This window comes from Bison bison, unplaced genomic scaffold (genome assembly GCF_000754665.1).
Source record: "Bison bison bison isolate TAMUID 2011002044 unplaced genomic scaffold, Bison_UMD1.0 scf7180017864254, whole genome shotgun sequence".
Taxonomy (NCBI): domain Eukaryota; kingdom Metazoa; phylum Chordata; class Mammalia; order Artiodactyla; family Bovidae; genus Bison; species Bison bison.
Genome location: NW_011494826.1, coordinates 6,559,176 through 6,573,501, shown reverse-complemented (window position 1 = coordinate 6,573,501; position 14,326 = coordinate 6,559,176). Strand labels below are relative to the sequence as shown.

At 46.0% G+C, this 14,326-nt stretch overlaps 1 protein-coding gene across 1 annotated transcript in view; it reads left to right on the top strand.

Annotated features, from left to right (window-relative positions):
• Positions 1–14,326, top strand: part of PELI2 (pellino E3 ubiquitin protein ligase family member 2) — a 200,417-nt gene that overhangs the window by 1,540 nt on the left and 184,551 nt on the right. The window lies entirely within an intron of this gene.

Here is a 14,326-nt window from a genome sequence, read left to right as displayed (position 1 = left end):
TTTGGGGGTTCTCTGGCCATCGGTAGGGCGCTTGGGCCGGTAGGAGCGTCTCGGAGGGCTGGGACGGCGGGGGTGGGGGTGGGATGCCCCCATTCGCGCGCGCGGGTCGCTGCGGCGAGCACAGGGATGCGCTATCCGCGCCGAGGACGGTGGCGAGGGAAGTGGCGGAGCGCGATCAGCCCGGGGCGAAGGCAGCGGCGGGGACTGGGGCGACCTCGGAGCCCCGCGGGGTGTAGCGTTCGGGGACTAAGTCCTTGGCATTACTGCGGGGGCAGAGGCTCGACTTCCCCGCGTGCCCCGGGCCGGGTGTCGGGGATAGGGACCAGGGTTGAAGCACAGCCGTCGTGGGCACCTCGCGGTGTCCGAGGACTACCCTGCCACCTTGGCGAAACTGAGAGGCCCCCAGGGTCCCTCTGCTCCCGCTTACTGTGAGCCCGGGGCCCGGAACTCCAGGCGCGGCACCGGCGGCTCGGCGCTGCGGGCAGGGGGATCCGAGCGAGGGGCGTCCGCGGGCAGCGCCTTGCATATTGTTATGGTGACCGCCGCGGCAGCCGCAGCCGGAGGGCAGTGAACTGTCTGCGACCCGGGCGGCCGGGCCGGCCCTCGGCTCTCTCCGCCGGGAGTGTCGTGGAGCGGGCACGAAAGCCGCTGCGCCCGCCCGGGCTCCGGGGCGCGCGGGGCTGCATCCTCTCTGTCCTTCGGTCCTGGGATTCGGCCTCGCAGATGTCCTCCCAGCGGCGGGGAGCTCGCCAGCCTCGCCTGCCTCTGCTCCCTTTCGGCTTGTGAAAACCACATTCTGAAGATAGTAATTATCTACAATCTTTAAACGGCAGCAATTAGGGACTTCATCTACTTCCTGAGTTTCCTTGTGACATTTCTATTGTTTACACTTAATAAGCCTAGAGAGAGGCTTCGCTGGGATTAAAGCAGGATAAAGTGGGCAGTGAAAGGGAAGCGGAATGGGGTGGGGGGAGTGCGGTAAATTCGGGAGAAGGAGCAACTTGGGTTTAGCCTTGGAGGAGAAAAGAGAAAGGATTATTTTTTCCTTTAGATCTGTCACTGTCGGAAACCCGCGCTTTTGTCCTCCTCTCTTGAAAGACTTGTGTTCTGAAAATTATGGGTGCTGAAACGTAGGCTTAGCACACATGTGAAGAGTCATGGGTATGGAAGAACTCAGGGCACTCTGAAAAATGTGTTTTGATAACTGAATACCTTGAAGTAAGTGCCGACTTAAAGATAATTTTAAAGCGACGAATTTTTAAGAGAAGCTTCCAGACGCAGCCCAGCTCAAAGTTGTCCAGTTTGGCGTAGTTTGTAGCTACATTGTTAGGTGGAGTATCATTGGAACGCTCATTTACCTATTTGGAAGCTGTTTCAGACAAGCATTTTTCTCACCTGCATCTAATTGCATTAAAAGACAAACATCAAGATTCAGTGGAAGGAGAGAGGACTGGCAGGCAAAAAGCTAGAGTTTAGCTTTGTCTTATGTAACCTCAGCCCAGCCTAATTTTGTGCAGTTTGGTTTTGTTTGTGTGGCTGGCTTCAAAGTATGTTTAACATTGTGAACCTGACACGAAAGATTAACTTAGGCCAGGACTTTATTTCATTATTTCCTTTTGAGGAAATAGTCGTTGAGATGTTTCATGAAAGCAGGGTGTGAGTGGGTCTGGAGAGGGTTTGTGTTCATAGCTGGAAGTGCAGGACATTCCAAAGCCCCGAAAAGGATTTTTACGCTGAATTGTCCTCCAATCAGGCTTATACTAAAGCAGGCTATGTAAATACGTTGCCAGTTGCATGTGCTCTGTTATTTACAAATGTTTTTCCAGGGGACACTTAGTATGATGGAATTAAGTGTTAGTTGCTCAGTCCTGCCGGACTCTTTGCAACCCCATGGACTGCAGCCCACCAGGCTCCTGTGTCCATGAGATTTTCCAGGCAAGGATACTGGAGTGGGTTGCCATTTCCTTCTCCAGCGGATCTTCCCAACCCAGGGATCAAACCCGGGTCTCCTGCACTGCAGGCAGATTCTTTACAAACTGAGCTACAAGGGAAGTCCATGATGGAATCACACTTCTGTTAATATTTTAGGCCACTCAGCAGTTGATGTGCACCTCCTGTGTGCCAGCACTGTTTAGGCATGGAGGATCCAGAAGAGCACAGGGAGCTATTTCACTGTGGTGTGGAGTGGCAGATATAAACAGAAGGAAACATGTAAACAAATGAATAATAAATGGCAGTTTCGGGTGCCGCCAAGTTCTCAACAGAAACGGGTTAGCTTAGGAGACATCTGCAATAGGTAGGTCTTGCCTTCTTTAGCTGGGAAGGCAGGGAAGGTTTCTCTGAGGAGGTGAAAGGTGAGTTGAGACCAGGCTCTGAGAAGATGCTAAGTTTGGTTTTTCAATACTTAAGAAGAATTGGGGCCATTTTCTATTTTTGAGAGTAGTTCTCTGACTCTCTAACAATATTGAACACACTGAAGAATGTAGGGAAATAGTGAAAAGGTAGGTAGACTCTAAGGCAACCCGTATTAATCATTATCCTACCCTTTGGACTTGAGGTAGTGCCCTCCCTCTTAAATCACCAGTGATGATCAAATAAAAATTATCATCAGTGTTGCATGTCTGATCATCTATAACATAATGTCAGAATTTCTAGATTTTTTTATTGATGAAATTAATCTTGAAATCTAAAAATGCCCCATATTAGTATTCATAAAAAGCTTTTTGCTTATAAAATACAGTGCATTTTTCATTTAAAAAAAAAAAAACTGTTGTGTGATTGCTCTTTTTTTTCTCTTCTAAATTTTGTAGTAAAATGTTGCTAAGAAATCCTGGAATGCAGATTGAGGAGCTATATATGTATATGTCTATATTCATATGCAAATACTTTGCGTCTTTTCATGTATTACACAATGTTAAGAGAATCCCAGTTAGGATTTTTGTAGGGTCATCATTTTCTTAGCAGCTTGGTAGAATTTAATTTTTTCATGATTCCAGCCAGTGAATGCATCAGAGCCACAACTTTTTGCTGTGTCCATTACGTAATGAAATGTAGAGAAATGATGATCTACCTCTCAGGTCTTTTTTGCTGTTCATTTTAAACCTGGCTAAAATGTTAAACTTGGGGAAGTGTGTCAGGATTTGAGAGGTAGTTCGATGTAGTTTGTTGGTAAGAGTATGAACCAGCATTCAGGAGACCTGGACTGAATTTCTCCTTTCTTGCCCACTGGCTTTGTGGTAGTGGCTTAGTCCTTCACTCTCTGGCTTCCCAGTTGGCCCAGTGGTAAAGAATCCTCCTGCCAATGCAGGAGATGCTGCAGAGGTTGTTTGCGTCAGGAAGATCCCCTGGAGTAGGAAACCTGCTCCAGTATTCTTACCCGGAAAGTTCCACGGACAGAGGAGCCTGGTGGGCTACACAAGGAATCGGACATGACCGAGTACATGCACCCAACCCTCACTTTCTTCCTGTTTCTTTAGCAATAATGAAATATGGTTGGATTGGGTAGTTGTCAAGAACCTTTCTGGTTTATACCCTGTAATGCTGGTCAGTGGCTCAAATGTGGGAAACATAGTTAACATAATCTCAGTAATTCAGCATGCATTGATTTTGTGTATTCCTTTCTGGGAGAAATATCAATAACCTCAGATATGCAGATGATACCACCCTTGTGGCAGAAAGTGAAGAGGAGCTAAAAAGCCTCTTGAGGAAAGTGAAAGAGGAGAATGAAAAAGTTGGCTTAAAGCTCAACATTCAGAAAACTAAGAGCATGGCATCTGGTCCCATCACTTCATGGGAAATAGAGGGGGAAACAGTGGAAACAGTGTCAGACTTCATTTTGGGGGGCTCCAAAATCACGGCAGATTGTGATTGCAGCCATGAAATTAAAAGACACTTGCTCCTTGAAAGGAAAGTTATGACCAACCTAGACAGCATATTGAAAAGCAGAGACATTACTTTGCCAAGAAAGGTCCATCTAGTCAAGGCTATGGTTTTTCCAGTGGTTGTGTATGGATGCGAGAGTTGGACTGTGAAGAAAGCTGAGCGCCGAAGAATTGATGCTTTTAACTGTGGTGTTGGAGAAGGCTCTTGAGAGTCCCTTGGACTGCAAGGAGATCCAACCAGTCCATTCTAAAGGAGATCTGTCCTGGGTATTCATTGGAAAGACTGATGCTAAAGCTGAAACTCCAATACTTTGGCCACCTCATGCGAAGCGTTGACTCATTGGAAAAGACCCTGATGCTGGGAGGGATTGGGGGCAGGAGGAGAAGGGGACGACAGAGGATGAGATGGCTGGATGGCATCACTGACTCGATGGACGTGAGTCTGAGTGAACTCCAGGAGTTGGTGATGGACAGGGAGGCCTGGCATGCTGCAATTTGTGGGGTCGCAAAGAGTCGGACACGACTGAGCGACTGAACTGGTGGTGCTAGAATTTGAATGGGAACTGTGGTTTAATAGTGGAAAAGATAGATGCTGTGATTACTTTTTTGGAAGTTGGTATGTGCAAAATAGCCATTTTTAAAAGTTGTAATGGTATACATATATCTGACACATTGGTGTTAGATTGTACATGAAGGTGTTCAAAATTTGATAAGACTTTCTGTTCCAGGTTTTAGGAGGGCAGTGATGTTTCAAAATTCAGCTCAGTAGGCTAAAATAACCAGCACAAGGAAGAGATAATCTGATGATGAAATTTGAGAACTGAAAGGGCCCTAAAAGGCCATGGTACATACTTCGCTCTTTAATTTTACCAATGAGGAACACGAGACTCCCAGAAGGAAGGAGGTTTGTTCAAGTTCATAGTTAAGCTGGATCACTGCACTGCCAGGTCACAGGTTCCCCACTTCAGGGCAGATTCCAGCAGTGCTATCAGTTCCCCAAAGCTGCAGGTTTTTTGTAACTTGCATGAGGGAAGCTGAATCTCTTTCTGGATTCAATTTGAAGCATGCAGCTCTCTCGCTGACTAATGGCCCATCATGATTTTTGGAAACATATTGCTTTACTCTTAGTTCCCCTCACCTCACTGCTGAATGGATAATGTCTTTTGCAAAGCTTTCTTTTTCATTTGATGCTTCACAAAATGTATTTTTATTGGATCTCTCAACCAAAGGTTTTTTTTTTTTTTTTAAATTTAATTTAATTTTTTTAACCTAGAGTTCACAGATGGAATCCAGGGAGCCCTTGAACTAGGATGGTGGGAAAATATATCTTTGCTTTTACTGGATTCAAACTGAGATTTAATATTTTACTCCATTATGTGTATAGGCAATAAATAGACCTGCTGCTGGATTTGCTATTTAATGCATTAATCCAGAAATGCATATGTTATTGTATCACAACTTATCTTTGATAACCAAGTATGATTGACTTCATTTTTAAGCCTTTGTATTGTATTTTATACGTGTAAAATTATTTTTCTGCAAAGGGCTCAGTATACTTTAAAGACTGCCAGAAGGATCCTTTGCACACAAAAAAATGTTAAGAATTTCTGCAGATATGACTCAAAAATAACATGTTGTGGTTGAAACTGCTCGAGATCTACAAAAGGCTGAAGGTCAGGGGGTACATGTGGTTTTCCCTTTGGATTGTGCAGCATTTTATCAGGTAAGACAAAGAGGGCTGTTGCTGGGAGAGTTTATGGTCTTTATTTTTCGAAACAAGCAGCTCCAATTTCTAGATGCCAGTTTTGTCTTAACCTTGGCACTGTGCCTTGGCCCCCCCCCTTGGTAGTAATAAGAAACCTTAAAATACATCCTAACACTTTTCCTTTTCTTGTCCTCCTCTCTAATTTGGGCCCAAACATCAAACACTAGTATCCTTTATAGACGGAAAGGTCTTTGAACTTAAAAACAAAGCAAAACAAAACAAACTCGTTGCTATCTCTCAGCATTTGGAGTGATCTGAAGAGCACAGATCTGTTTGTGTGGATGGAGTGTCTACTTCTGTAGGCTATAAAGGGTTGTGATGTGACTGGCTTTGGGTTGCTATATTTTCCTTTACTAACTTTAGCCTTGTTTGGAGTATGTGGCTGTCTGTGTGGTTTCTTGTCTGGGTCTCTCAGATTTATTTGTTTCTCTCTTTAACACACCAAGCCTGAAACCTTCATTAGGACTTTTCATTTTCAGTTGTATTTCATCAGGTGATCCATATTTGGGGATGCTTTAGGTAAACAAAAGCAAAACCAGCTTGCTTCAGGGTTTAGTAACTTTGCATGTATGCATGCTAAGTCGCTTCAGTCCTGTCTGATTCTGTGTGACCCTATGGACTGCAGCCTGCCAGACTCCTCTGTCTATGAGATTCTCCAGGCAAGAATACTGAAGTGAGTTGCCATGCCCCTTTCCAGGGAATCTTTCCAACCCAGGGATCAAACCCACATCTCTTAAGTCTCCTGCATTGGCAGTTGGATTCTTTACCACTAGCGTCACCTGGGAAGCCCTCCAGCAGCTTTACCAAAACATATCAGTAAAACTGGCAAAAGGATGAAACATGTATACAGAAAAGACCAAAAAACCGAAAACATGCTAGTTGCCATCTTTGAAGGATACCATCCTTGTCATGTTGAGGTAGTGGTTTTGTGTCTGCTATGCAGGAATCGGAGAAGGCAATGGCAACCCACTCCAGTACTCTTGCCTGGAAAATCCAGTGGACAGAGGAGCCTGGTAGTCGCTCAGTCGCTGCAGTCCATGGGGTCGCTAAGAGTCAGACACGACTGAGCAACTTCACTTTCACTTTTCACTTTCATGCATTGGAGAAGGAAATGGCAACCCACTCCAGTGTTCTTGCCTGGAGAATCCCAGGGACGGGGGAGCCTGGTGGGCTGCCGTCTGTGGGGTCGCACAGAATCGGATACGACTGAAGCTACTTAGCAGCAGCATGCAGGAATCAGCAACATGGAGACATGGATTGGCTTTGGAATGGAGACAATAGCCCTTGATGGAGCTCGTTGGTATGGGAGTAAAGTAACTGAACAGGAATTTCTAACATCATCTGATTTAACTAAGGGTTTATCCTAGGATGAGCAGAATCTATTTTATAAGAAGAAAATGGAAGGTAAGAATGATTCCGTTAACGGTTCTTATTGAGCTTACTGTTACCTTCATCTTCTGGAGAATAAAAATAAGGAGAGCAAAAAGTGCTTCATAGTTCTTCGCTTTGTCTAAATCAGCTGTTCTCAACCACTGTCTCAGCCACCTTACATGTGATGATCAGTTTTGAGGTATGTGGCCAGTAATTTATGACATGTAATAAAGTGTGGATCTTTCAAATGATTCCAAGATGTCTCGGTAATACTGTGACTTTACCCACTTGCATTCTGCTGTGTTCTCCCAAGTGGGAGAGAAAGAGGTGGGGTTACATCAGGCAAGCCAGGAATTTATTCATTCAACAAATATTTAATGGGATTGTACTCTTCCAGGCACGGGGGATATAGCTAGGCAAGGCAGACACGTGAGTTACTGTCTTATTTTTGTCACAACCCTTTAGGGAACGGCTATTACAAATATTCAGTTCATTTATTTATTCCACCAATATTTGAGCATCTGCTACATGTTGGATGCTGTCCTTGGCACTAAGGGATGCAGTGAACAAGACAGGTATCATCTCTGCTGCCGTGGAGCCTACATAGAAAGCAGTGTAGAGCATAGGCTGTGATGGGGGAGCAGGATGGGTCACCTAACCCTGTGCTGGGACAAGAAGAGGCTAGCCAGGCGGAGGTTAGAGGGAACACTTGCTCTAGCAGGACGGCCCACGGTATTCTAAGATCCAAAGATGAGTGTACATGCTCCTTTGAGGAATGGAGAAAAGTCCCAGATGGCTGGAAGAAAGTGGTTGAAATGAATCATGTGGGCCAGGAGGGTGGGAGGGCAAGCCCGGCAGGATTTGGGACATTATCCTACGGGCCTGGGAGACTGTAGCTGAACTGTCAGCTCAGAAACTGGTAGCAGAGAAAGCACTTCCGCAGAGTGGGCTGCAGCAGTGGCGGGTGGAAGGAGAAGCTCAGGTCGAGGCGTGTGGGAGCCAGGATCTGATTCCTGTCCCTCAAGACGTCCAGTCACACCACTGTCCCGGGTTGTGAGGGGCCTGCCACTCGTTCACTGACTCAGAAATACTGACCGAGGAGCAGCACTGCCCTGGGCACTGGGCTGCATACAGTAGGAGTGAGGTAGACAGCCCTGCAGGGAGCTCACCTTTCAGTGCAAGAGGTGGGCGGTACAGACAAGCAGCACCTTGGTAGATACAGCTTTAATTCAGAGAGGGCCCCGGGAAATCTGACACAGGACACGGGGCAAGAGAGTGCTTGGGTGGCAGGGCAGGGGGGACTAGTTGGGTCAAGTGGAAGGGATAAGGTAGTGGGGCCCTGGAAGATACAAAAATCAGGGGAAGCATTTCTCAGAAAGGAATTCTGTATCCTCTGAGAGCTCCCAACCTTTTCCAGTTTTTTCTTTACTTTCAATCCTGTCTAAGCCGCGCTGGGTGGGTTCCACTCTTATGGGCCATAGGATTCTGAGTAGTCTATAAGTGTCACATGCTCAGGGTGGTAATTGCATTCTCTAGGGCTCCTTGACGGAGAAGGCAATGGCACCCCACTCCAGTACTCTTGCCTGGAAAATCCCACGGGCAGAGGAGCCTGGTAGGCTGCAGTCCATGGGGTTGTGAAGAGTTGGACATGACTGAGCGACTTCACTTTCACTTTTCCCTTTCATGCATTGGAGAAGGAAATGGCAACCCACTCCAGTGTTCTTGCCTGGAGAATCCCAGGGACGGCGGAGCCTGGTGGGCTGCCCGTCTATGGGGTCGCACAGAGTCGGACACGACTGAAGCAACTTAGCAGCAGCAGCAGGGCTCCTTGAGAGGATTTACTCTTCCCTCCTAGAGGACAGGCTTCCTCCCTCAGGGTACGGGGTGCACCTTTTCAGGTGCACAGGAGGTGGGATTTCTCCGGCACACTGCAGCGCCCTGCTCAACTCAGCCTCATCTCTGGGGCTCAGGGACTGTTTTCCTCGCTTGGGAAGGAACGCGGATTCCCGAACACAGCTGCAGTTTTGTAAACAGCCTTCCCCACCTGAAAGGTCCAAGTTAAAGGCTTCCTGCAATACTAAACATGTACTTTACTGACATCAGATACTCCTGTTTCAACTTTTGTTTTTCTTTTTGTCAGTCACCTAACAGTCATTTTGTCACCTGCAGAACGTTCTGCCTTGAAGGGAAGCAGGCCATCTGTTCCCGTTCCACCAGCTGCCGGAGCTGCACTGCGGTGCACAGGGGTGGTGCGGAAAGGCTGCGGTCATTATTGCTGGCTAACGATGGCTGGGGTGCAAGCCTCCTCCTGGATGACAGACCTAATAAGTATGCATTGGGGGTATTTTCAGCAGCAGATTTAAGACTACTGCAAGTCATTCTTGATTGAGGTTTTATGTCCAGCCATCTGCATAATGCTTTTCACTTGCAAACACTTAACTCCATTCATACCCGGCTTTTTTGCTTTGTGTTTAGGATAAGAATCTCTAGCCTTGTGCTTCCATTCTAATTAGTACTGGTTTAGCAGAATCCAACCCAATCGGGCGGTTGTGTATTTGGCTTCCAGGCTGTTGGTATGGAACGGCTGTTTACTATTTCCAAGCACCTTCCAGGCGCCTTCAAAGCCCGCCTCCCCCCACGTCCTTCAGTCTGTACCTGGCCTGCTTGTGCCTCCTGCTACAGGGTTGTGGGGCCTCTCTCTGTCTTCAGAACTTGTGATGGGTGACAAGGAGGGGTTTCTGGAGCGCTTGATTGATAAACTGATTACCTTGAGGAAATCTGGCCCTTTTTGCGCAAGGACCACAAACACAAAGAATTGTGCTTCTTGCCAGATCCCCAGAAACTTACAGACTGGGTCCTTGCTGTGGTATGTGAGACTGCATTAGAGTTTGGGCGCTTTTATTACAACATGCTCTCGGATAGAATGCAGAATGGAGGCTGTCGTTTTGCTCCATAGCTATTTGTCTAAGGTATGCAGGAGAGCTACTGGAGAGAACAGAGGACTGTACTGTGTATGCTTCTCAACAGGGTTTTTGCATTCTTGAACTATTTCCACATAATAAGCATTCAGTTGTTTGACTCTGTAAACCATTCAGTGAAAGAACTGTATTTAAAGGCTGTGTGTTGAGGTGGACATTACCAGACTCTCCCAGTAGGACTTGCAAACCCATGTTTTCCCCCAAGTATCTTCAAATCAGGCCTGCGTGCTGGACCTCTCTGAGGTGGTGACTCCCCTCCCCCTGCATCTGGGCTGGTTTTGTGATTTGCTTTGAACCATCTTTGTGATGGAGGTCTGTGACTTTTGGATGCTGGCTTAAGGGGTGTTCTATCTTCCGTTTTTGTTCTCTATACTAATTTGCCAGGCTGCTATATAATAAAACACCACAGGCTGGGTGGCTTAAACAGCAGAAGCTTGCTCATAGTTTTGCAAGCTGAAGTCCGAGATAAGGTGTCAGCAGGTTGGGTTTCTCCCGAGGCCTCCCTCCTTGGCTTGCAGATGACTGTCTCTTGCTGTGTCCTCATGTGACTTTTTCTTGTGTAGGTGCCCATTCTTGGTGGCCCTGCCCCTCATATAAGGACACCAGTCATGTTGGATTAGCGCCCACTATGTGACCTAACTTAACTTTGATTTTAATATCTTTAAAGGGGCTTCCCCAGTGCCTCAGTGGTAAAAAATCTGCTTGCAATGCAGGAGACATGGGTTCGATCCCTGGGTTGGGAAGATCCCCTGGAGAAGGGAATGGCAACCCATTCCAGTATTCTTGCCCAGAGAATCCCATGGACAGCAGAGCCTGGTGGACTCCAGTCCGGGGTCACAAAAAGTTGGACATGAGTGAAGCAACTTAGCACTCATGCACACACCTCTTTAAAGACCTTGTCTCCTAATACATTCACGTTCTGAAGTGTACTGAGGCTGAGGACTTCAACATATAAATTCAGTCTACAGCACCTTCTTAAAAGGCAGTTGCCATGTGAAGAAGTCTTGACTGCCCTACTGGAGAGGGTGGCCCTGGCAGGATTACAAAAGGAGAGAGGCCTGGCCAGCCCCCAGCCACTCCAACCACTCTGCTGAGGCAACTGACCTTGAGTAAAGCCATCTTGGCTCCTTGGGCCCATCAAGCTGCCCAGGCCACACCACATGGAGCAAAGATGAGCAATTTCCTTCTCATTCTGCCAAATCAATGAGTTCCAAGTGCTGGTTGTCCTTAGAAGCTGTTGTGTTTGGGGGTGGTTTGTTACATAGCAGTAGACAACTGAGACACCGCAGTATTACACTGGCGTGTGATTCAGTTGTCACATCTGACAGACTAATGGGAATTTATTCACTGAGTTTTTGTTTCTTTCAGGTTATTGATTATTTTAATAAGCACAATTTCAGCCTTTTAGATGAGTTATTCCAAACATTAAGTACCGTATAGCCTGAAAAGCTTAGCTAACAAAAGCATTTGTGGAATAAGTTTATTATGTGTAAGTCATCTGTGAGTCTCTCTGTGTTCATTAATCTCCGTAATCAATATTATCTCCTGAAATTCTTTGAGAGCAGGCAGTTGAAGAATGACCCAGCAGAGCTGAAAACCATGCTTCTGGAAGATTGGAGCATAAGCAGCTTTAACCCCAAGACAGCTAGTGGATGATGGACTTTTCAGCTTTTAAAGGCCACCCAAATGAAATAACAGAGCTAACAGAGATTTGAGGAGGTGGGAAGGTCATCTGTACTAGCATCCTACAGGTACAGGGCAATGAAGAGCTCATTTGTGTGAGTTGTACCTGTGACTGTCCGTGGTAGGAAAGAAGTATAGTTCCTGGGTCTCCTTTTCCCCGTGGGTTGTGTGCTGGCTTGGGGGCAAGCAATGTCAGAAGGTGGCCTGGTATGGTGCAGTGTGGGCTGGGCTAGTGTTCTCCCTTCAGAAGCAGACAGTATGACAGCCGAACTGCTAGCCGTGAACACAGTCCTCAGGATGGAGAGAAAGAACTACAGACTCTGCAAGTGACTGCCTTCCAAGTGAGCAAGCAGCTTGACATAAAAAGAGGAAAAAGGATTCCTGTAGTAGCTGAAATGAATGGAATATCTTAAAATTCCCCCAAATTCTGTTTAAAAAGTTTTAACATTTGTCATTTGTAATCAGAAGTACTGATGCATATAAAATGAAAACTTTTGCATTTAAAATTTATCAACTAAGTGTAAAAGAAGTTTAAACAAATGCTCAAATGGTATATTATGTAGCTTTTATAATTTTGTAGATTGTAAAGCTTAAAACTACACTAAAGGGACTTCCCTAATGGTCCAGTGGTTAAGGATCTGCCCCATGTAGGGGCCATGGGTTCAATCCCTGGTAGGGGAACGAAGATCCCACATATAGCCGAGCAACTAAGCCTAAGCACCACAACTAGAGAATCTGTGGACTGCAACGAAAGAGTCTGCATGAAGCAAGGAAGACCCTTAATGCCACAGCTCGGACCTGACGAGGCCAAATAAATACTAAAAAAAGAAAAAAAAACTATACTAAAACTACACTAAAACCTATACAAATGTATAGGTAGGTATATTTTATTGCACATGTATGGATATATTTTATTGCACATGTATGGATATATTGGGAGAAGGCAATGGCAACCCACTCCAGTACTCTTGCCTGGGAAATCCCGTGGACTGAGGAGCCCGGTAGGCTACAGTCCATGAGGTCGCTAAGAGTTGCACACGACTGAGCGACTTCACTTTCACTTTTCACTCTCATGCATTGGAGAAGGAAATAGCAACCCACTCCAGTGTTCTTGCCTGGAGAATCCCAGGGACAGGGGAGCCTGGTGAGCTGCCGTCTATGGGGTCGCACAGAGTCGGACACGACTGACGCGACTTAGCAGCAGCATGGATGTATTGAATTAAATGTGGAATTCACTGTACATACTAGAAATCGGGCAGTATCTAAGCGTATGCAGTAAACATTACCCACTCAGTTTGTGTGAGGTGATGCTGTTGTGGTTGCTGTTTTGGTGATGCTGATGATCTAATGTTTAGGAACCCACATAAGGGAATGCCCTCCAGGGGCCTACAATCTAAGGGCAAGACAGATAACTAAGCAACAAACTATCCATGGTGTTGAGGAGAGATGGATGGAGGGAGCTGTTATTTCAGATGTGCTGCGTGCCAGATTCTTTTGTTTTTCTTAATCAGTCCCAGGAGTTAGATTGTGTTATTTGGAAAGTGAGGCTTCTGTTCAGGTAACTCACCTTATCAATGGCAGAGCATGACTGGAAGGTAGGTTTGTATTACTGTGAAGCCTGATTCTCTCCACAGGGTGAAGGTTAAAGGCATGTGAATTGCTGGGAAACTGGGGAAAAAATCCTGGAAAAGGCAGCTTTTGAGCAGAGTTTTGAAAGTTGGCCTGGATTTTTATAAAGCAGTAATAGTAACGGTGTGGGGTTTAGAAACCTTGAAGGATTTGGCTGGAGATTGAAGTCCTTGGGGGAGGAAATAGAGTTGGAGCATCATCAGTTGGTTGGCATCTTCTCACACTGGGGATACAGCGGGTGATAACAGAGTGGTCCCTGCCTTCTTGGAGCTTATAGTACATCAGGAAAGAGGAACTTTGAGCAAACGAAGCCTGGGCAGGTGAAATCTCTCTTCTTTTGCCATTGTCTGTGATGACCTAGGCTCACGTGTGTATTTTGTTTACAGCTTGGAAAGGGGGCTTCAAGCCCTTCTCCTCTCTGCATTTGCCTGGATTCTCACGTCCCTGTGTATTGATGTTTTTCCTTTTCTGTCTCTTGATCTTCCTGTTAGTATTGATTAAGGGGAAGACCGTCCCCACTCCCTCCATTGCCTCCCTGATGGTCCTCAGCACAACTTGTTACAGCAGCAGCACTGGTTTAGCTAATCTGAGAAGCACAGGGCCACGAGTAGGCCAGGAAAGGTGTGGTGCCTTTTAATTGCTTATTCTAAGTGTGTCAACTTTAGACCAGATGCCAATTAAGACTTTGATGAAACTATTGACTTAGACCCTTCTGGAAGCTGGTGTGGCTTTATGCTGTTCAGTTTCAACCTTCCTGTGAGGGCAGTTAAGCCTTTTCTGTTACAGATGTGAGGTGCACATGACCCAGGATTTCTAAAAAAAAAATATCCTTAACAAATAGACATCCTAAGATATCAGATGGTAAAATAATGAAGGACAAATATAGCCTCTTGATAAGCAATGTTAGATGTTGTATGGGTGAAAAGCAGACACTTGGACGCTCTGCAGGGAAGTAATTAAATCAGGAGGTTCTGATAATGTAATAAACTACAAAAGGGCGAAACTTGAGTGGTTTACAC